This window comes from Triticum urartu, chromosome 3, assembly GCF_003073215.2.
Source record: "Triticum urartu cultivar G1812 chromosome 3, Tu2.1, whole genome shotgun sequence".
Taxonomy (NCBI): Eukaryota; Viridiplantae; Streptophyta; class Magnoliopsida; order Poales; family Poaceae; genus Triticum; species Triticum urartu.
In genome coordinates, this window is record NC_053024.1 from 486,612,925 (window position 1) to 486,638,284 (window position 25,360).

The following is a 25,360-nucleotide window of genomic DNA, read 5'->3' on the forward strand; positions in this document are numbered from 1 at the left end:
GGAGAAGGAATCTGGTAAGGACGAAGACAAAGAAGAAGATGATGGTTATCCCAATGCCAATGCCACTTTAGTGATTTTTGCTGATGTTGAGAGCAAAATTCGACTGAAAGTTATCAATCAGGAAGTGAACATGGTTGCTTCGGCAACTATGACATACTTGAAGTGGTCAAAAACTCCCATTACATTTGACCAGTCCGACCACCCAGCACACGTTGCTACCCCCGGGCGGCAAGCGTTGGTGGTCGACCCAGTCATTGGGGGCACTCGACTGACCAAGGTCTTGATGGACGGTGGCAGTGGTTTGAACATTCTGTATGCTGAGACCCTCCAGGGGATGGGCATCCCGGTGTCCAAGCTCAGCGAAAGCAACATGCGATTCCACGGAGTCATCCTAGGAAAGAAAGCCGATTCACTCGGTCAGATCACTCTTGATGTGGTTTTCGGCGAGTCAAACAATTACCGCAAGGAAAAGCTGACATTTGAGGTCGTGGATTTTCACAGTGCCTATCATGCTATTTTGGGTAGGCCTGCATATGCTCGTTTCATGGCTCGACCATGTTACGTATACCTTAAGTTGAAGATGCCTGGCCCCAGAGGTGTGATCACAATCACTGGGAATCGGCAAAGAGCAGAAGAGTGCCTCTAGAAGGGTTCAAAAATTGCCGATGAACAGATGGCAGCAGTAGAAATGGAAGAGTACAAGAAGACTATAGATCCGAGTGATTTGTTACGCGCTAAGAAGCCTGGTTCAGAGTCTGCATTTCAGTCTTCCGGTGAAACAAAGCCTGTTCACATTCACCCGAACGATTCCAATGCTGCTCCGACTCATATATCAACAACACTCAATGGCAAATAGGAAGAAGTGCTCATCCAGTTCCTCTGTGAGAACTGGGACATCTTCGCATGGAAACCATCTGACATGCCAGGTGTACCCAGGGGACTGGCTGAGCACCGTTTGCGAGTCGACCCAAAAGAAAAACCCGTTAAAGAGCATCTTCGTCGGTCCACCGTGGAGAAGAGGAAGGCAATTGGCGAAGAGGTGGTTCAGCTTCTGGCTGCTGAGTTCATCTGCGAGATATACCACTCCGAGTGGCTCGCCAATGTTGTCATGGTCCCCAAGAAAGATGATTGACTCCGTATGTGCATTGATTTCAAACACATCAATCGGGGCTGCCCAAAAGATCATTTCCCTCTCCCCCGCATCGACCAAATTGTCGACTCGACTGCGGGATGTGAGCGTTTGTCCTTTTTGTACGCATATCCCGGGTACCATCAGATCCGACTGTATGGGCCCGATGAAATAAAAACAGCCTTCATCACCCCATTCGGGTGTTTTTGCTATGTTACCGTGCCTTTTCGTCTCAAGAATGCTGGCGCCACTTTCATGCGCATGATTTAGAAGTTCTTGCTCACTCAAGCCAGTCGGAATGTGGAAGCATACATGGATGCCATCATGGTCAAGTCACGTAAAGGTTTTGACCTACTGACCGACCTTGCTGAAACCTTTGCCAACTTGAGAAGATATGATATCAAGATCAACCTGTCGAAATGCACATTCGGAGTTCCAGGTGGAAAGTTACTCGGTTTCCTAGTTTCCGAACGAGGGATCGACACAAACCCGAAAAAGGTTGGAGCAATCCTCCGAATGAAATGCCCCGTGCATGTGCACGACGTTCAGAAGCTTACTGGTTGTTTGGACGCATTGAGCCGATTCATCTCTCGTCTCGGTGAAAAGGCATTGCCTCTTTACTGACTGATGAAGAAGTCTGACAAATTCGAGTGGACTCCTGAAGCCAAAGCAGCGTTTGTAGAGCTCAAAGCCCTGCTTTCCACCCAGCTGGTGCTTGCTGCCCCAATCAGCAAAGAGCCTCTACTACTGTACATCGCAGCCACTGGACAAGTTGTCAGCACAGTGCTCACGGTCGAGCGGGAAGAAGAAGGTAAAGCCTACAAAGTTCAACGCCCAGTGTACTATATTTTTTAAGTCTTGACTCCATCCAAGTAGAGATATCCGCATTATCAGAAGCTTGTTTATGGAATTTACTTGACCACGAAGAAAGTTGCACACTACTTCTCAGACCACTCAGTTTCAGTCGTCAGCGACGCTCCATTATTAGAAATTCTGAACATCAGGGACGCAACTGGTCGAGTGGCAAAGTGGGCGATTGATCTCCTTCCGTTGGATATCAAGTTTGAGGCAAAGAAGGCAATTAAGTCCCAAGCAATAGCAGATTTCCTCGCCGAGTGGATTGAACAACAACAACAACAACCAACTCAGATTCACTCGGAGCATTGGACTATGTTCTTTGATGGATCCAAGATGTTGAATGGCTCTGGTGCTGGAGTAGTCCTGGTGTCCCCCATAGGAGACATGCTCAGCTATTTCCTCCAAATTCACTTTGATTCTTCAAACAATGAAGCTGAGTATGAGGCATTTTTGTATGGGTTGCGAATGGCCATTTCACTCGGTGTCCGTCGCCTGATGGTTTACGGCGACTCAGACTTGGTGGTCAATCAAGTGATGAAGGAATGGGATATCAGGAGTCCAACAATGACTGGTTATTGAAACGCAGTAAGGAAACTAGAGAAAAGTTTGAGGGGTTAGAACTCCACCACATACCCCGAATCAAGAATCAAGCTGTTGATGATGTGGCAAAGTTAGGTTCCACTCAGAAACCTATACCCAGCAATGTGTTCTTGGAGCATCTCCATACCCCGCCAGTCTAAGAAGATCCTTTCACAGAGGAGCCCCCGCAACCGAAAAGTTCAACTGATCCGACTGAAATCAAAGTCCCAGCTGTAGTCAACTTGATCATGGAGGTCCTGGTGATCACCCCGACTGGACGGTGCCATATATCACATACTTGCTCAGGAGAGAACTCCCAGAGGATGAAGATGAGGCCCGCCAGATCGTCCATCGATCCAAAGTATTCACCGTGATAAGCGGAGAACTTTATAGAGAAAGCGTTACCAGAGTCGCTCAGTGTTGTATTTCTCCAGAAGAAGGTCGAATGATTCTAAATGAGATCCACTCGGGGACCTGTGGTCACCATGCGTCCTCTTGGACCATCATTGCCAAAGCATACCGAGCAGGGTTCTACTGGCCACGTGCAAATGAGATGGCTAAGGATATAGTCGACAAGTGTGAAGGCTGCCAGTTTTACTCAAACCTGTATCTGCCTTGAAGACTATTCCACTCGTCTGGCCTTTTGCAGCTTGGGGATTGGACATGGTTGGACCTTTCAAGACCGGCAGAAGTGGTTTCACTCATTTGCTCCTAGAAGTCGACAAATTCACCAAATGGATCGAGGCCAAGCCTATCAAGAACCTTGATTCAAGCACTGCCATCAGTTTCATCAGGGAGCTGATATTCAGATATGAAGTCCCTCACAACATTATCACATATAACAGCTCCAACTTTGATTCTGGCACAAGGGTTCACACCCCCTGTAAATCTCACGCATAATCCAGTCGACCAAGCCTCCGGGCACCGAGACGTAGGGTTGTTACGTCCTCCGAGAAGGGCCTAACTCATAAAACTTGCGTGCACAACCTCATCGTAGCTAGGATCTTGCCTCCTCCTTCGTACCCCATATTCTATTCTCAGACTTACTCCCACGACAATGGCCATCCCCACCCCGGTGACACACTGGGTGCCGATCCCGAGCGAAGACAGTGAGGAGGAGGAGGAGATGGACACCGAAGCTCAGGTGGCAGCAGCGGATCTGGAGAGTGGTGGAGATGGGGGAAGAAAAAGCAGAATAACTACACCCCCCGTCGCTCCCCACACTTTCTCCGTCGCTCGCCGCGCCTTCTCAGCCTCTCTCGATCCGCGTCGACGGAATAGGTATCTCCCCCGCCGGCAACCGCTTCTAGTTGCTGGCTGGGGAAGACGCTGATGAGGGGGCTGGGATCTTGTCAGATGCTTTAGGTCAGCCTCGAAATGAAGATAGATCTTCTTATTACTTGCTCGAGGGAATTGGGAGGTGTGGTGATAATAAAAACATAATAGATAGAAAGAATGAGAAATTAAGAGAAGCTACTAGAAATGTTAACAACTCACCGACAAAAATCAATTGCAAGGATGAGATGGGAAAAAATAGTAAAAGAGAGAAAAATGACTCAGATGGGTGGATAGTTAAAGATAAAATGAATATGAACCCCAAAATACCTGATTATTGGTCAGGAATTGGGCATGAGGAGAATATTTTGTATATATCTGACTACATAGTGAAAGATTACACTAATAGATGAGAAAAAATTATCTCTGAAAATAATATTCTGGAAGAGTGGGCTGAAGAGCTGGCTAATTGGGAAGGCTTAAGGCCCAGCCCAAACAGGAAAGAAAGCCTTGGGGGAGGGGGAGAGCTCATGGGGTCCTTTGGCTATATATACCACACTCCCATTCCCCATCTAGGGTTCAATGCTTACAAAGAAGAAGTGCTAGGGTTACCCACCCCACCGCTAGAAGAAAAAGGTGAGATGGACATATTTTGGGGGTCGCTTTGGTGGAGGGGGAAGATTCAATAGGGGGGCAGAGAGAGTTTGCAATACAGGAAGAAGGAGGATGGAGGAGATGGGTTCAGAAACTACAACAATCAAGAGAGCAAGAAGGATTGGGGGCAAGGAAATGGTAGCAACAGCTCACAAGGGTTCCAGCAAGATCATAAATATCTGGAGGAAAAGGAGGAGCCGAGGAAGACAGATAAAGATAAAGAAAAACAAGATGCAGCTAAAAAAGGTACGAGAAACACTAATGAACCTAATGTGGGTAATCTAATGAGAGGAGCTGAGTTTGTGCAACAGCAGCGTTTGCTCTCAGAACTACTGACCCAACTTACCCAAGGGAATGCATCACTAGGAGGAGATAATGTCAATCTACAGAGTGGGGTTAATCTGATGCACCAAAACACAGGGAAAGAGATGGTCAAAGGAGAAAGCAGTTACATACAAGGAGATGGAAACCAGAGACAACAATGAAGTTATAGATCTGAAAAAATTTCTGACAAAGAGGGGCCATGGATGGAGGAAAGTCAGGGGAGAGATTTTGGAAGAGGAGGACAAATGAAAGATGGCAATAAGATAACTTGGGGGGGGGGGTTCTAACAGAGTGATGTGCAATAAATGCAAAGATACAAGACATGCTACAAAAGATTGCAAGCTGGACCATTGTGCAGTGTGTGAAAAGAGGAATCACATCACAGATGACTACACTTGGTTGAAGCAGATGAAGACAATCCCTAAATTTGTAGGATATGTTGCAAGAGGTTTGGGTGTGCTACTGGTGCAAAGCTCCAAGGATAATTTGGATCTTGAAAACCCCAATCCAATGGCCCTGGTGACAGTTAAATCTGGGGTGTTGAATGAAACTCAACTGCTGGAGGGATTCAACTATATGTTCAACTGGAACTGGCAATGGAGATGTAAGAAACAAGGAAGCAATGCTTTTTTGATGAGATTCCCAAACAAAGGCAGACTAGTGGAGCTGATCAACTGTGATGATTTCACTCTCCTAGGCACTGGAGCAGTGATAAACATAAGAAAATGGGCCTTTGACTCACAAGCGGTTGGAAAATTATAATCTTTCTGGGTTACATTTCATAAGGTCCCTGACTGTTTAGGCAATTTTTTGGCATGCGTGAAGTGGCGGCATCCTTAGGGCCAGTGCTGGAGATTTATATGGACACCATAACACATGAGAAAATCAGGGCAAAAGTGGGAGTAAGGGACTTTGAGAAAATACCAGGATATACTGAAATAACAGGCAGGGATTTGAACATCTACAGAGTTATGCCAACGTTGGTGAAGGTAGTTGAGATGGGCTGATATGGTGATCATAAGAGACATCATCTAGAAGAGGCTGGAATGGATTTTGTGGGGGATGAAGTTAGAAAGAGACAAAAAAGCACAAGCAACTCAGGAGATACCAGCAGAGAGGCTATTAACTTGGGCAGCTTGAGCTTGGTGCAATTTGAAGAAGTCAAAAAGAGAAGTGAAGCAATTCATTTGGCCCAACAGGAACAAAACAAGGAGAGAGAAGCAAGGAAGAAGGTGGAAGCAAGCCTAGAAGTACTCATGAGGAGGATGCAAGAAATCAAGGAGAAATCTAGACAGAAAGCTATCAGAGCTCAAGAGGAGAAAAGAATGGTGGAAATGGAGAAGGAAAGGGAAATCCTGATGGATCTGGTCCATAAACAACAGATTATGATTGCTAAGTGTGTGAAGAAAATTTAAAGATTGGAAGAAAGAGAAAAGGAAATAGAAACATCACTGAAACGGAACTGGAGAAGATGGAAGAGGAAAACAAAGATGAAGATAATGGCACATATGTTGAACTGTGGATTATGGGGCTAGTCAGGAATCAATTGACTCCTTTGCTACCAGGTTGGGCCTAAACCCTGAAGATCAAAAGGAAGGAGATGACATTGACAACAATGGGGGAGATGGAGTGAGAAGGTGTAACAGACTGATGGATAAGCAAGACGTGAAAATTGAGGAGCTGGCCAAGCAAAGAGCAGCAGACAAGAACAATTATGGTAAGACTCACAACTCAGATGAGGGGGAATCCTCTCTTCTTTTCATGGCTGATAAAATTGGTATAGATTTAGGATGTACCATTGATATGGTTAATCAAAATTTAGAGATCATTGAGAAAATGGAGCAAAGCAGAAAAGACTTTTACTGTGCAAGAAGAGATATTACTCATTGACACTGGGGACATCACTCTTAAAGAATTGTGCTCTGATGAGGATCACTCTAATGTTGAAATTGAAATGGACTACTATTCTCACCTGAAAAATATTTTCACTAGTGGAAAAAAGAACAATTTAGGTTCGCCTCGGATCACCAATGTGAAACCTACTATATATATTGGGGGAAAAAGAGGTAGAAAAAGAAAGAAAAGATGATAGGAATGATTTGGAATGTGAGGGGGATTGGGTTTCACATCAAAAAAACCTTTATTAGAGATTGTATCTGTGAGAAAAAATTGATTTCATTGGTCTTCAAGAGACCATAAAAAATGAGTTCACTAAAAATGAACTCCACAATCTGTGTGGGGGTAGAAACTTTAGCTAGAATTGGATATAACCTAGGGGGAAATCAGGGGGTATCCTGGTGGGTGTGAATAATGATTCGTTTGAAATTCTCAATGTTGAGAAAGGAGTTTACTGTATTAGAATGCTACTATTAGATAAAAAGACCAAATTTGAATGGAACCTTATAATTGTCTATGGTGATGCACAAAATGTGGGTAAAGCTGCTTATATTGCAGAAATATCCAGGATATATCATGATAATGCTGCTGTTCCCTATCTCATGGGGGGGGACTTTAACATCATTATAAAAAGTGAAGATAAAAATAAACCTGGTGGATGTGGCCACTGAGTTGCCTTTAAATGGTACAAAATTTACTTGGGCTAATAATCACCAGGACCCCACATATGAAAAATTAGACAGAATTCTCATATGCCCAGATTGGGAAGATCATTATCCCCTGACTGAGGTATATGCTTTGGAGAGGGAGCTATCTGATCATACTCCCCTAATTCTTGACACGGGGGAGAGGAAGTATACTCCACCCATTTTTAGATTTGAAAACTCTTGGATGTTGAGGGAGGGATTTAGAGAATTTATAAACAAAATTTGGTTGGCTTAGTACCATGAGGATACCATGGAACAGTGGCAGGCCAGAATGAGAATTTTTAGACAGGAAGTGAGAGGGTGGATTATAAACTCTGATGCATGGTATAGAAAAATAAAGAAAGAAATCTTGATGAAATTAGATATTTCAGATAAAAATGCAGAAACCATGGGGCTTACTGCTCAGGATAGAGAGGAGCAAAAAGTGGTTAGGTCCCAATTACATAGGTTGCTCCAACGAGAAGAGATGAAGTGGCTACAGAGGTATAAAGGTAGAGAGATTAAAGGTTGGGGTTGCAATACAAAATACTATCATGCCAAGGTGAATGGTAGAAGAAGGAAAAATAGAATATTCTCATTAGAACAAGAGGACAGGGTGATTGAGGGAGAAGAAAACCTCATTAAATACATTATTGATTTTTACAAAAAACTTTTTGGGCAACCAGAAATATCCACTATCAATCTTAATACTTGGGGGGGGGGCAGGGGATCACTAGGGACCAGGGAGAAATGCTGACTAAACCCTTCTCAATGGAAGAACTACATTCTGTGGTTTTTGGGATGGAAAAAAACAAAAGTCCTAGCCCAGATGGACTTCTTGTTGATTTTTATCAACATTTCTAGGAGGTAGTCAAGTGGGACCTCATGAAGTTATTAAATGAATTCTAGGTTGGGAAACTAGACATAACAAGATTAAACTATGGAATCATCACTTTGGTCCCAAAAATTGTTGATGCTAAACAAATACAAAAATGTGGACCAATTTGTTTATTAAATGCTAGCTTCAAATTATTACTAAGGTGTTGATGAACAGACTTAGTGTAGTAATTAAACCTATCATCCTACCAACACAGACTGCCTTTGTAAAAGGCAGATATATAATGGAAGGGATAGTAGTGCTGCATGAAACCCTCAACACTATACATCATAAGAAACAAAGTGTTGTGCTGTTCAAGGTGGATTTTGAAAAAGCATATGACAAGATTAAATAGCCTTTTATCTATAAAATGCTGAAGATGAAACAATTCCCAGATAAATGGTGTGATATGGTTATGCACACCATGATAGGTGGACAGGTCGGGAGTAAAGTTAATGACAGAATTGGTCCATATTTTAAAACTTACAAAGGATTAAGACAGGGGGATGCCATGTCTCCTCTATTGTTTGATATAGCTGCTGATGCTTTGGCAATTATTCTAGATAAAGCAAAATATGCAGGTTATGTTAAGGGGGTCTTGACTGAGTTAGGAGATGATGGGGTGAACATGTTGCAATATGCATATGACACAATCTTCTTGCTTAAAGATGATGAGGAGAGTGCAAAAAAAATCTAAAATTCATACTTACTACCTTCGAGCAAATGACTGGCTTGACCATCAACTTTCACAAAAGTGAGGTTTTTTTTAGAAATAAGAGTGAGATTTATTAGGAAATCTTCACTTGCAAGAGGGGGAAGTCCCTTTCAAATACTTGAGGCTGCGTGTGACTAATGTAAGGCTGTGAAACAAATTCTGGAAAGGTGTTACAGAGAAAATAGAGAAAGATGTGCATGCTGGCAGGGGAGGCTGCTTAATATGTCAGGGAGAGTTACCTTGTACAAGCATGTCTAACAAATATGCCAATGTACATGATGTCCTTTTATCCCCTGCCAGTGGGAGTGAGGGAAAAAGCTGATTTCTTTAGAGCTAGATTAGTCTGGTAGGAAAATGAAGATAAAAAGAAATACCACTTAGTAAAATGGAAAACTTGTTGTCTCCCAAAAGACTTGGGGGTTTGGGAATCTTAAATCTAGAACTAATGAATAAAGCTTTATTGGCCAAATGGCTGTGGAAACTAGAGAGGGATGGGATGTGGATTTTCTTCTTAATAAATATGTGAAGGGAAAATGTATTTCTGGGATAAAAAGAAGGCTGGAGACTCCCACTTCTAGGGGAGCCTCATACAGGTTAAAGAGATTTAGTTTAAAGAACGTGAAGAAGAAAACGGGAGATGGAAAAAGCACTCGATTCTGGGAATACTGGCAGGTGGGATCCAAACCATTAAAAGAGGCCTATCCAAGTATTTATTTTATTAACCAAAATCATGACATCTAGGTGGCTGAGGCCATTGATATGGGGTGGGCTGGATCCAAATTCAGAAGAAATCTCACTGGCGATAAGCAAACCTTGTGGGATAGTTTGAGGGACAAATGTGAGAGGGTCAGGATGCATGATGGCAAAGATCAGCCACAATGGATGCTGACAGCCGACAAACAATTCTCTGTTAGATCACTCTGCCACTCCCTAATGAAAGCTGATGTGGGATTCCCACACAAATATCTCTGGAAAATCAAAATGCCAGCAAAGATTAAAATGTTCCTCTGGCTTATTGCCAGAAAAAGTGTGTTGACTAAAGATAATCTTATCAAAAAAGGGTGGAGAGGGAAACAAGGGTGTGTCTACTCTGGTCAGGATGAAACCATTGATCATTTGTTTTTTACATGCTCAGCTGCTAAACTCCCGTGGAGCTTGATTAAATGCTCATTTAATTTGAAAACCTCTCCCAAGGGGGTAGATGACTGTCTGGGGCCTTGGGTTAGAAGCTTTGTTGATAGAGAGAAAAGACTAGTGCTAGTTGGAATCTCTGCTATCATGTGGGCGATTTGGAAATGCAGAAATGATATTACTTTTCGAGACAGAAAGATAAATGATCCCATGACTCTGATCAAACTAACATGCAATTGGCTTGTGGATTGGGCCGTTTTGCAAAAAAAACATAGCAAAACCTTCTAATGTTGGGGGCAAGGATAATCGAGCGAGTAGCAAGTGAGGTCTACAAGGCGTCGCAGCGGTGGAGAGCTGGGGTGCTGCGACCGAAGTCGTCTACCTAAAGTTTCTCTTATTTGTTGAGGCTGCTACCTCTTGTTCCTATGGCCGCTTGTGGCCCAATCGCTAAAACTGCTTGTTACTTGTTCTGCCATGAACTTCTTATCTTTTGGTAGTCTTTAGTGGGTTCTCTAGGTCTAGGAAGTGACGATACTTGAACTTGGTTCTGTGCGTTGGTTTCATTAATGAAATCGGAGGGGCGTTCCACCTCTTTTGCTAAAAAAACTGACATGAGTAACTGAAAGAGAGGCGAAGCTAGCACTGATCTCATCTAATTCATTCAATCTCCATAATCACATGTGAGAACCCATGAAATTGAGCAAAAATCATCCCATCACGAAGAGCTAGAAGTTCCGCGATGAAGAGATTGGTCACCCCGTATAAAGGTTTACTCCAGGCTCCAAGGAACGCAATTGTGATCAAGCCATGATACGTCTCCAACGTATCTACTTTTCCTAATGTTTTTCCTCTTGTTTTGGACTCTAATTTGTATGATTTGAATGAAACTAACCCGGACTGACGCTGTTTTTAGCAGAACTACCATGGTGTTATTTTTGTGTAGAAATAAAAGTTCTCGGAATGGAACGAAACTTTGCAAGGATTTTTTATATAATAAAAGAGAATTTCTGGAGCCAAGAACAACCGGAGGGGGGGGTACCTGGGTGGACACAATCCACCAGGACGCCCCCCTCCAGGCACACCCAGGTGGGTTGTCCCCACCTAGTGGCCCCGCAGACCCTGAAACCGATGCTATAAAATCCTATTTTTCCAGAAAAAATGAGGGGAAAGAATTATCGCGTTCCACGAGACGGAGCCACCCTCGTATCCTGTTCTTCATTAGGAGGCCAGATCTGGAGTCCATTTGGGGCTCCGAAGAGGGGGATCCTGGATCTTCGTCATCACCAACCCTTCTCCATCGCCAATTCCATGATGCTCCCCACCGGGAGTGAGCAATTACTTCATAGGCTCGATGGTCGGTGAGGAGTTGGATGAGATTCATCATGTAATCTAGTTAGTTTTGTTAGGGCTTGATCCCTAGTATCCACTATGTTCTGAGATTGATGTTGCTATGACTTTGCCATGCTAAATGCTTGTCACTTTGGGCCCGGGTGCCATGATTTCAGATCTGAACCGTTTATATTATCACCATTATATCTATGTTCTAGATCCTATCTTGCAAGTTATAGTCACCTACTATGTGTTATGATCTGGCAACCTTGGAGTGACAATAGTCGGGACCACTCCCGATGATGATCGTAGTTTGAGGAGTTCATGTATTCACCGTGTGTTAATGCTTTGTTCCGGTTCTCTATTAAAAAGAGGCCTTAATATCCCTTAGTTTCCGATAGGACCCCACTGCCACGGGAGGGTAGCACAAAATATGTCATGCAAGTTCTTTCCATAAGCATGTATGACTATTTACGGCATACATGCCTACATTATATTTATGAACTGGAGCTAGTACCGTATCGCCCTAGGTTATAACTATCACATGATGAATATCATCCAACAAATCACCGATCCAATGCCTACGATTTTCCTATATATTGTTCTTGCTAAGTTACTACTTCTATCGTTACTATTGCACTTGCTACAAAATCACCACTATCATCGTTACCGTTACTATTGGTGCTGCTGCTGCTACTATTATCAAAACTATCATACTAATTTGCTACTGATCACTTTGCTGCAGATAATTAATCTCTAGGTGTGGTTGATACGTCTCCAATGTATTTATAATTTTTTATTGTTCCATGTTGTTATATTATCATTCTTGGATGTTTTATAATCATTTTATAGTCATTTTATATCATTTGTTGGTACTAAACTATTGATATAGTGCCAAGTGCCAGTTGCTGTTTTCTGCATGTTTTTACACCGCAGGAAATCAATATCAAACAGAGTCCAAACGCAGCAAAACATTTTATGATTTTTTTGGACCAGAAGACATCCAATGGGCCAGAGAAGCGCCTAGGGAGTTCTCCGAGGGGAGCACAACCCACCAGGGCACACCTGGAGGCCCAGACGCACCCCGGTGGGTTGTGCCCACCTCGGGTGCCTCCCGAACCCACTCTTTGCTCTATAAATACCCCAATATTCCAGAAACCCTAGGGGAGTCGACGAAAATCAATTCCAGCCGCCGCAGAGTCCAAAACCACCAGATCCAATCTAGACACCATCACGGAGGGGTTCATCATGTCCATTGGTGCCTCTCCGATGATGCGTGAGTAGTCTTTTGTATACCTTCGGGTCCGTAGTTAGTAGCTAGATGGCTTCCTCTCTCTTTTTGATTCTCAATACAATGGTCTCTTGGAGATCCATATGATGTAACTCTTTTGCGGTGTGTTTGTTGGGATCCGATGAACTTTGAGTTTATGATCAGATCTATGTTTTTATCCATGAAGTTTATTTGAGTCTTCTTTGATCTCTTATATGCATGATTGCTTATAGCCTCGTATTTCTTCTTTGATATTTGGGTTTTGTTTGGCCAACTTGATCTATTTATCTTGCAATGGGAAGATGTGCTTTGTGGTGGGTTCGATCTTACGGTGCTTGACCCTAGTGATAGAAGGGGAACCGACATGTATGTATCATTGCTATTAAGGATAACAAGATGGGGTCTATTTCTACATAAATATATTGACAAAAGGGGAACCGACACGTATGTATCATTGCTATTAAGGATAACAGGATGGGGTCTATTTCTACATAAATAGATCTTGTCTACATCATGTCATCGTTCGTATTGCATTACTCCGTTTCTCCATGAACTTAATACACTAGATGCATGCTGGATAGCGGTCGATGTGTGAAGTAATAGTAGTAAATGTAGGTAGGAGTCGGTTTACTAATCTTGGACGTGATGCCTATATAATGATCAATGCCTGGATATCATCATGATTATTTGATGTTCTATCAATTGCCCAACAGTAATTCGTTTACCCACCGTTTGCTATTTTTCTTGAGAGAAGCCACTAGTGAGAACTACGACCCCCGGGCCTCTTCTTTATTATATTTGCCTTTGCGATCTATTTTCCTTTGCTTTTATTTTCAGTTCAACCAAAAATACAAAAATACCTTGCCGCAATTTATTTTATCCGAGATCTATTCATCCAATCTATCATATTTTTATCATGTCCGTTCGCCAATTTCTGACGCTGTTACCTGAAAGGGATTGACAACCCCTTTTACACATCGGGTTGCGAGTATTTGTTATTTGTGTGCAGGTGCTGTTTATGTAGTGTTGCTTGGTTCTCCTACTGGTTCGATAACCTTGGTCTCATCACTGAGGGAAATACCTACTGTCGTTGTGCTGCATCACCCCTTCTTCTTTGGGAAAATACCGATGTAGTCTAGCAGACATCAAAAGGAATTTTTGGCGCCGTTGCCGGGGAGACATCATCAACATCTACCAGGTTCCTAATCACAAATCTCATCTCCTCGCAATTTACATTATTTGCCTCTCATTTTCCTCTCCTCCACTTCACAAAAAATTGCCGTTTTATTCGCCCTCTTTTTCGTTCGTCGTTTTCTTGTCGGATCTGTTTTTTGCGTGCATTCTTGTTTGCGTAGTCATGATGTCTCAAAGAAAATATTATGATGTTCCTTACCCCAATATTTTGCTTGAAATTTAGAAAAGTACTGAGGAATATATGACTACACAATTTTGGCACAATAAATATTTTATCGAAGAACTTAAGGAACACTCTGTTGTGCTTGATGCTATAACAAAACAACTTGATGATATCAGTAGAGAAGTTTGCAATCTCCAATCTAAGTATGCTTTTGCTGAAAGTTTGCTAGGAAAAATATCCGATGCACAAGCTACCCTAGTAAATCTAATGGCCACTAAACCAATCTCGTTAGAGGATAAAAGTCATGAAGATCTTAAAATGATTGGTGTTTCTTCTATTGATTCCTTGTTTAGTAAAATTAAGATTGATGATAAAGGGACCTAAGAAGAGTCAACTTTAGCTAGAAGGCACCCCGATAATTCGGAGGGTGAAAATCTTGTTGAGAAAATTGATAAAAGTGGGTTTGAAGCAAGCTTTTAAATCTAGTCCGATAAGACCGATATATAGGCCGATATATCACTTTTGGGGCCCTACCAATATGAAGATGACATATCATTTGGTAAATATCATTTTCCAACATATCATCCGACATGGACTAAAATATCGACTGATATGGCCGATATGTAGCCCGATATGTCCACTGATATAGATTGATACATATATGACAACAATTCGTTATTAGAAAGCATTTAAAACTTCATTATATATTATCAAAGTCATGCACAATGTTCCATACAAATGTATATATATCGTATTGTTTTTAATCATAGAGTAAGGATTTTGTGAATCTTTCCTTAATATTTTCTTCATTAATAAGTTAATAAACTAGGAATCTAGAAGTGTTATGTTAAAGCATTGACATCATACATTTTGTTTTACTAAAAATAAATATTTTGAACAAGAATAATTAAAAAAACTAGACATATTTTCTCTGGTATATCTACATATCATCCGATATATCACCCGATATCCGATATGTCGAAGCCAAACCGATACGAACCTGATATCTGATATTTTGAAGCTTGGTTTGAAGAGGTCAAAACTTTAACAAGTGATGTGCCCGCTCTTTTGGATTACAAAGACTTTAATTATGATAGTTGCTCTTTGGTTGATTGTATTTCTTTGTTGCAATCCATGATGAGTTCACCCCATGCTTATGAACAAAATAAAGCTTTTACTAAACATATTGTTGATGCTATGATGAAAGCTTTAGAAGAAAAGTTGGAACTAGAAGTCTCAATTCCTAGAAAATTACATGATGAGTGGGAACATACTACCAAAGTCAAGATTAAAAATTATGAGTGTTTTTCTTTATGTGACTTGGGTGCTAGTGTTTCTACAATTTTGAAATCTTTATGTGATGTGCTTGGTCTTACCGATATTGAAGAGTGTTCTTTAAATTTGCACTTGGCAGATTCTACTATTAAAAAGCCTATGAGAAGAATTAATGATGTTCTTATTCTTGAAAATAGGAATTATGTGCCCATAGATTTTATTGTTCTTGATATTGATTGCAACCCATCTTGTCTAATTATTCTTGGTAGACCGTTTTTACGCACTATCGGTGCCGTGATTGATATGAAAGAGGCCAATATTAAGTTCCAATTTCCACTAAGGAAGGGTATGGAACACTTTCCTAGAACAAGAGTTAGGCCACCATATGAATAAATCATGAGGGCATCTTATGGATCTAGCACCAAAGATGACAAAACTTAGTTCCTTGCTTTATGCGTAGCTAGGGGCGTGAAACAATAGCGCTTGTTGGGAGGCAACCCAATGAATAAAATTTATTTTTTGTCTTTTGCGTTCTGTTCTTGAGTGTTTGCACAATTATGTTACTGTTATGATTATGTTTTTTGTGTTTTAATCAGTGTTTGTGCCAAGTAAAGCCTTTAGGATCTTCTTGGATGATAGTTGTTTGATCTTGCTGAAAAACAGAAAGTTTTGCGCTCACGAAAATAATTTTAATTTTTAACCAGAGCATGATAAAATACCAATTCTTTTTGCGGAAGATTAATATACAAATTGCTCAGGTCATCGTAATGTTTCAGAATTTTGGAGTTACAGAAGTATTTGAAATACCCAGATTGCTACAGACTGTTCTGTTTTTGACAGATTCTGTTTTGTTTGCGTTGTGTGCTTGTTTTGATGATTCTATGGTTTTATTTGAAGAGTTTTTGCCATAAAAAAGTCGGAATACAGTTGATATAATGCAATAATAAAATATGAATTGGTTTGCAACAACACTTATAGTAGTGATTTGTTTTCTTATACTAACGGATCTCACGAAGGTTTTGTTGTGTTTTGTGTGATTGATGTTTTCAAGTTTTGGGTTATCTTACGATGGATGAAGCAATAAGGAGTAAGAAGAGCCTAAGCTTGGGGATGCCCATGGCATCCCAAGCTATTATCCAAAGAGAAACAAGAAACTAAGCTTGGGGATGCCCCGAGTGGCATCCCCTCTTTCTTCTAAAGACCATCGGTATTTTACTCGAAGCTATATTTTTATTCGTCACATACTATGAGTTTTGCTTAGAGCGTCTTGTATGATATGAGTCTTTGCTTGTTTTGTTTTGTGTTTTTACTCTTGATCCCTTGTTGTACACACTTGTTTGAGGGAGCCAAAATTATGACATGACTTGTTAGAATTGCTCTAGTGCTTCACTTATATCTTTTTGAGCAGGATGTGATTTAGTATTTTTGAAGAAATGCTCTCTTGCTTCAATTAGATTTATTTGAGAGTTAGTAATTTTTTTAAGAAATTCTCTCTTGCTTCACTTAAATTAATTTGAGAGAAAGAAACATTATGCTCATGATCTTCACTTATATTTGTTTGAGCTTATCAAAAGTAACACATGAAAATTAGTCCCAAAGTGATAGATATCCAAGAAGGATATAATAAAAACTTTCATGAAGATCATTGGACAAAATAAACTTGATTCCTTGTAATAGTTTTGAGATATGATGATTTGATATGTGAGTCATGTTGATGAGTAATTATGCTTTAGTAAGAATATTGGTGTTAAGGTTTGCGATTCCCTATGAAAGCACGAAAGTCAATAGTCATGCAATGAAATTACACCCTACATGTGGTGCATTATTCAGTGTTAATTATGCTCAATGCTTGCTTATGAGATTATTCCTTTCTTGGTTGGTCGCTTCTCAATCTTTTGCTAGCCTTCATTTTGCACTAAGTACGATCACTACTTGCGCATCCAAAATCCTTTAAACCAGTTTCGCCACATGAGTCAACTATACCTACCTATATGCGGTATTCTTTTGCCGTTCTAAGCAAATTTGTATGTGCCATCTCTAATTTTCAAAATAATTTTCTCTTTTTGTGTGCTCGTACCGCTCATGAGGCGGTGAGGGGTGGCCAATATTTTCCATGCTATATGTGTTATTCTCACGATGAGTGTTTATTCACTTGTCATTGCATGAGAGTAAGGCAAAGGTATTAGGGATGCCCAGTCCAGAAATGAAAAATGAATTTACTTTATGTTGTCAAATAATAAATTCCTTGGAAAGTGTTGGTATGGAGGGCACCCGTGGATACGGTTAGCCATGGAAAGTGAAAGTATGGTTGAAAAAGGAATAAACTTTAATTTCTATCTGAAAACCACCTATGATATATCTAGCATGGAAAGTGTTGGGAGCTCTAAGTCATTTTCGTTGGTGGGAAAAGTATGCCTCTCAAAATGTTCGTATCTCTCAATTTTCGCTTTGAGATCTGGCACCTCTACAAATCCCTACTTCCCTCTGCGAAGGGCCTTTCTTTTACTTTATGCAAAAAAATTGAGTCTCCATCTTCTCTTATAAAGCACCAACTAGGCGGCACTATGATCGTACTTGAGCATTGGGTGTAGCTAATATGCGAGTGTGTTCCATGAATGGATCAATGACTGAGCATGATGGGCCAGGGATAACTTATTTTAGCATTGACATTTTGAAAGACATGGTTGCTTGTTGATATGCTTGAGTATTTAAGTCTCATGTCAAAACTAGACTATTGCTTTGAATCATATAAAAGTCCAAATGCCCATGCTATAAAGAAAAGAAAATATGATGACATGTTAGGTAGCATTCCACATCAAAAATTCTGTTTTTATGATTTACCAGGACGAGCAGGAATTAAGCTTGGGGATGCTAATACGTCTCCAACGTATCTATAATTTTTGATTGTTCCATGCTGTTATATTATCATTCTTGGATGTTTTATAATCATTTTATATCATTTCTTGATGCTAACCTATTGACATAGTGCCAAGTGCCAGTTGTTGTTTTCTCCAAGTTTTTACATCGTAGGAAATCAATATCAAACGGAGTCCAAACGCTGTGGAACTTTTTGTGGATTTTTTTGGACCAGAAGATATCCAATGGGCCGGAGAAGCGCCTAAGGAGTGCTCCGATGGGAGCACAACCCACCAGGGTGCGCCTGGAGGCCTAGGCGTGCCCTGGTGGGTTGTGCCCACCTCGGGTGCCTCCCAAAACCACTCTTTGCTCTATAGATACCCCAATATTCCAGAAACCCTAGGGGAGTCAATGAAAATCAGTTCCAGCCCCCATAGAGTCCAGAACCAGCAGATTCAATCTAGACACCATCACAGAGGGGTTCATCATGTCCATTGGTGCCTCTCCGATGATGCGTGAGTAGTCTTTTGTAGACCTTCGAGTCCGTAGTTATCAGCTAGATGGCTTCCTCTCTCTTTTTGATTCTCAATACAATGGTCTCTTGGAGATCCATATGATGTAACTCTTTTGCGGTGTGTTTGTTGGGATCCGATGAACTTTGAGTTTATGATCAGATCTATCTTTTTATCCATGGAAGTTATTTGAGTCTTCTTTGATCTCTTATATGCATGATTGCTTATAGCCTCGTATTTCTTCTCCGATATTTGGGTTTTTTGGCCAACTTGATTTATTTATATTGCAATGGGAAGAGGTGCTTTGTGATGGGTTCGATCTTACGGTGCTTGATCCTAGTGACAGAAGGGGAACCGACACGTATGTATCATTGCTATTAAGGATAACAAGATGGGGTCTATTTCTACATAAATAGATCTTGTCTACATCATGTCATTGTTCATATTGCATTACTCCGTTTCTCCATGAACTTAATACACTAGATGCATGCCGGATAGCGGTCGATGTGTGGAGTAATAGTAGTAGATGCAGGCAGGAGTCGGTCTACTAATATTGGACGTGATGCCTATATAATGATCATTGCCTGGATATCGTCATGATTATTTGAAGTTCTATCAATTGCCCAACAGTAATTCGTTTTCCCACCGTTTGCTATTTTTCTCGAGAGAAGCCACTAGTGAAAACTACGGCCCCCGAGTCCCTTCTTTATTATATTTGCCTTTGTGATCTATTTTCCTTTACTTTTATTTTCAGTTCTATTAAACCAAAAATACAAAAATACCTTGCAGCAATTTATTTTATCCGAGATCTATTTATCCCATCTATCATATTTTTATCACGTCCGTTTGCCAATTTCCGGCGCCGTTACCCGAAAGGGATTGACAACCCCTTTTGCACGTCGGGTTGCTAGTATTTGTTATGTGTGTGCAGGTGCGATTTATGTAGTGTTGCTTGGTTCTCCTACTTGTTTGATAACCTTGGTCTCATCACCGAGGGAAATACCTACCGTCGCTGTGCTGCATCATCCCTTCCTCTTTGGGGAAATACTATGTAGTCTAGCAGACATCAGTGGTTGAATTGACAACTCAGCTGCTAATACTTATAGATATTCTTTGGCTCCCCTTGTGTCGAATCTATAAATTTGGGTTGAATACTCTACCCTCGAAAACTATTGCGATCCCCTATACTTGTGGGTTATCAAGACCTTTTTCTGGTGCCGTTGTCGGGGAACATAGCTCTATTTGTCGAGTCACTTGGGATTATTATCAATTTATCACTATGAAGAATCTGAAGGATGCTAAAACCAAGATTTTTCCCTCTAAGACGAGGGGAGGTAAGGAACTGCCATCTAGCTCGCACTAGATTCACCTTCTGTTATAAGTAAACTTGCAACACCAGCACATGCTATTAATCCTGATATGTCGCAAGTTATTGATGATGCCACTTCTGCCATGAATGATGCTTATGATGATGCTAGTACCTTGCTTGATGATAATGTGCTACTAGGTGATTTTCTTGATGAACAAATTGCTAGAGTAAGACAACATGATATTGTTGAAACTGATGATGAGCTTGAAACTGAAAATCTTGAAACACATATTAGATCTAGTCCCCCTATATATGAATTTTCTAAGGTACCGGAAGGTTATGTTATGAATGAGGAGACAACTAGAGATATTCTTGCTTGTAAGGATAGAGATGATCTAGAGAAATTATTATGCTAGTATAAAGAGAAATATTTGAATGCTAGAATGAAATGTGATCCTAAGTTTGCCACTTCACCTATCTTTGTTGATGATAAGGATTATGAATTCTCTGTCGACCCAGAGTTAATTACTTTGGTTGAATCTAATCCTTCCCATGGTTATGTAGCTGAAACTGTTGTGGCACATCTTACTAAGTTGAATGACATAGCCACCCTTTTTGCTCATGATGAGAAAATTCGCTATTACTATATCGTCAAATTATTTCCGTTCTCATTAAAGGGTGATGCTAAAGCTTGGTACAATACTCTTGCTCCTGGTTGTGTGTGTAGTCCCCAGGATATGATTTATTACTTCTCTAAAAAATATTTTCCTGCTCATAAGAAACAAGCTGCCTTACATGAGATATTTAACTTTGCGCAAACTGAAGAAGAGAGTCTCCCACAAGCTTGGGGGAGGCTTCTCCAATTGTTTAATGCTTTGCCTGATCATCCTCTTAAGAAAAATGAAATACTTGATATCTTCTATAATGGACTAACCGATGCTTCTAGGGAGTTCCTAGATAGTTGTGCTGGTTGTGTTTTCAGGGAAAGAACTATTGGGCAAGCTGAGGAATTATTTAATAACATATTAAAAAATTATGATGCTTGGACTCCTCCCGAACCACCGCTTAAAGCCACTCCGAAGAAGAGGGATATCTTATATCTCAGTCCTGAAGATATGCAAGAGGCAAAGAATCTATGAAGGTAAAAGGTATTAAAGTTGAGGATGTCAAAAATTTACCTACTATTGAAGAAATACATGGGCTTGATACACCACCACTGCCTAAGGTGGTAGAGGTAAATTCTCTAATGAAATTCAATGATAATGATAATCCTCACAATATGCACCCTAGCCAATGCCTTCATGAGTTTGAGAATTACATTAGAAAACAAGATCACTTCAATGCAAATGTTATGAAATAATTGAAATACAATTATGATATGATTGCTCGCTTGAGTGACTTGTTATTTAGAATCTCAAATGATGTTAGAGGTGTGGGGAAGCATGTTTCTATGGTTCAAACCCAGTTAGAACAAGTTGCTAAATCTCAAAGAGAGTTGCTTGATGAAATGAATAATAATATCAATGATCATGCTGTTAGAGTAATGACTAGAGGAGGTAGAATGACTCAGGAACCACTTTATCCTGAGGGACAACCAAAAAGAATTGAACAAGACTCTCAAAGAGTTACCACTTCTGCACGCAGTCCTTCTAAAAAGAAAAAGAAGAAGAAAAATGATAGGACTTTGCATGCCTCCAGTGAACCTGAAGTAGAAAAACCTCCTCATAATGATAATGAAGTTTCTATCTCTGATGCTAAAACTTAATCTGGTAGTGAACACTCACCTTCTGATAATGAAAAAGATAATGATGAGGTTCATGAAGAAACTCAAACAAGTAATGAAGAACCAGACAATAATGTTGAGATAGAACCACCAGTTGATCTTGATAACCCACAACCTAAGAATAAAAGATATGATAAAAGAGACTTTGTTGCTAGAAAACATGGTAAGGAAAGAGAACCATGGGTTCAAAAACCTATGCCCTTTCCACCTAAGTCAACTAAAAAGAAAGATGATTAAGAATTTGAGCGCTTTGCTGAAATGCTGAGGCCAGTCTTTTTGCGTACTCGCTTGACTGATATCCTTAAAATGCCTACTTATGCAAAGTACATGAAAGACATCATCACCAATCAGAGAAAAATACCGAAAGCTGAAATCTCCACCATGCTTGTGATACGTCTCCAACGTATCTACTTTTTATCATGCTTTTCTTCTTGTTTTGGACTCTAATTTGCATGATTTGAACAAAACTAACCCTGGACTGACGCTGTTTTCAGCAGAACTACCATGGTGTTATTTTTGTGCAGAAATAAAAGTTCTGGGAATGGAACGAAACTTTTTGAGGATTTTGTATACCAATAATAAGAATTTCTGGAGCCAAGAACTGCCGGAGAGGGGCACCTCGGTGGGCACAACCCACCAGGGCGCGCCCCCTCTCCTGGTGCGCCCAAGTGGGTTGTACCCACCTGGTGGCCCCGCTGACGACCCCCCCTGATACTATAAATTGACATATTTCCAGGAAAAAAATCAGGGACAAAGAATTATCATGAACCACGAGACGGAGCCGTCGTCAGGCCCTGTTCTTCCTCGAGAGGGCAGATCTGGATTCCGTTTGGGGCTCCGGAGAGGGGGATCTTCGATCTTCGTCATCACCAACCTATCTCCGTCGCCAATTCCATGATGCTCCCCACCGGGAGTGAGTAATTCCTTCGTAGGCTCGCTGGTCGGTGAGGAGTTGGATGAGATTCATCATGTAATCGAGTTAGTTTTGTTAGGGCCTGATCCCTAGTATCCACTGTGTGTTCTTAGATTGATGTTGCTATGACTTTTCCATGCTTAATGCTTGTCACTTTGGGCCCGGGTGCCATGATTTCAGATCTGAACCATTTATGAATTCATCATTATATCCATGTTTTAGATCCGATCTTGCAAGTTATAGTCACCTACTATGGTTATGATCTGGCAACCCCGGAGTGACAACAACCGGGCCCACTCCCGGTGTGACCGTAGTTTGAGGAGTTCATGTATTCACTATGTGTTAATGCTTTGTTTCGGTTCTGTATTAAAAGGAGGCCTTAATATCCCTTAGTTTCCAATATGGATCCCGCTGCCACGGGAGGGTAGGACAAAAGATGTCATGCAAGTTCTTTTAATAAAGCACGTATGACTATTTACGGAATACATGCCTACATTATATCAATGAACTGGAGCTAGTGCCGTATCGCCCTAGGTTATAACTGTCTCATGATGAATATCATCCAACAAGTCACTGATCCAATGCCTACGAATTTATCTTATATTGTTTCTGCTAAGTTACTATTGCTATAATCACTGTTATACTTGCTACAAATTAGTGCTATCATTGTTATTGTTACCGTTGCTGCTGTCACTATTATCAAAACTATCAAACTACTTTTCCACTGATCATATTGCTGTAGATAATTAATCTCCAGGTGTGGTTGAATTGAAAACTCAGCTGCTAATACCTTCAAATATTCTTTGGCTCCCCTTGTGTCGAATCTATAAATTTGGGTTGAATACTCTACCCTCAAAAACTGTTGTGATCCCCTATACTTGTTGGTTATCAAGACCTTTTTCTGGCGCCGTTGTCGGGGAGCATAGATATATTTGTTAAGTCACTTGGGATTATTATCATATTATCACTATGAAGAATCTAAAGGATCCAAAGACTAAGATTTATCCCTCTAAGACGAGGGGAGGTAAGGAACTGCCATCCAGTTCTGCTTTAAATTCACCTTCTGTTATGAGTAAACTTGCAACACCACCACATGCTATTAATTCTGATATGTCGCAAGTTATTGATGATGCTACTTCTACTAGGAATGATGCTTATGATGATGCTAGTACCTTGCTTGATAATGATGATGTGCCACTTGGTGAATTTCTTGATAAACAAATTGCTAGAGTTATACAACATGATGTTGTTGAATCTGATGATGAGCTTGAAACTGAAACTCCTAAAACATCTACTAGAACTAGCCTTCCTAGATATGAATTGCCTAGGTACCGGAAGGTTATGTTATGAGTGAAGAAGCAACTAGAGATATTCTTGCTTGCAATGATAGAGATGATCTAGAGAAATTACTACAAAAGTATAAAGAAAAATCTTTGAATGCTAGAATGAAATGTGATCCTAAGTTTTCTACTTCACCTATATGTATTGCTGATAAGGATTATGAATTCTCTGTCGACCCGGAGTTAATTACTCTGGTTGAATCTGATCCTTTCCATGGTTATGAAACTGAAATTGTTGTGGCACATCTTACTAAGTTGAATGATATAGCCACCTTTTTTACTCATGATGAGAAAACCCGCAAATAATTTATTATGAAATTATTTCCTTTCTCATTAAAGGGTGATGCTAAAGCTTGGTACAATACTCTTGCTCCTGGTTGTGTGCATAGTCCTCAGGATATGTTTTATTACTTCTCTGAAAAATATTTTCCTGCTCATATGAAACAACCTACCTTATAGGAAATATTTAACTTTGTGCAAACTAAAGAAGAGAGTCTCCCACAAGCTTGGGGGAGGCTATTACTTAATGCTTTGCCTGATCATCCTCTCAAGAAAAATGAAATACTTGATATCTTCTATAATGGACTAACCGATGCTTCTAGGGACTTCCTAGATAGTTGTGCTAGTTGTGTTTTCAGGGAACAAACTGTTGGACAAGCTGAAGAATTATTGAATAACATATTGAAAAATTATGATGATTGGACTATTCCTGAACCACTGCCTAAACCTACTCCGAAGAAGAGGGGTATTTTATATCTCAGTCCCGAAGATATGCAAGAGGGAAATAAATCCATGAAGGAAAAAGGTATTAAAGCCGAGGATGTTAAAAATTTGCCTCATATTGAAGAAATACATGGGATTAATACACCACCAATGCCTAAGGTGATAGAGGTAAATTCTCTTATGAAGTTCAATGATAATGATAATCCTCACAATATGCATCCTAGTCAATGCCTTTATGAGTTTGAAAACTACATTAGAAAACAAGATCACTTCAATGCAAATGTTATGGAACAATTGAAATGCAATTCTGATATGATTGCTCGCTTGAGTGACTTGTTATTTAGAATATCAAATGATGTTAGAGGTGTTGGAAAGCATGCTTCTATGGTTCAAACTCAGTTAGAACAAGTTTGTAAATCTCAAAGAGAATTACTTGGTGAAATGAATCATAATACGCATGGCTTTGCTGTTAGAGTTGCAACTAGAGGAGGTAAAATGACTCAGGAACCACTTTATCCTAAGGGACACCCTAAAAGAATTGAATAAGATTCACGAAGAGCTAACACTAG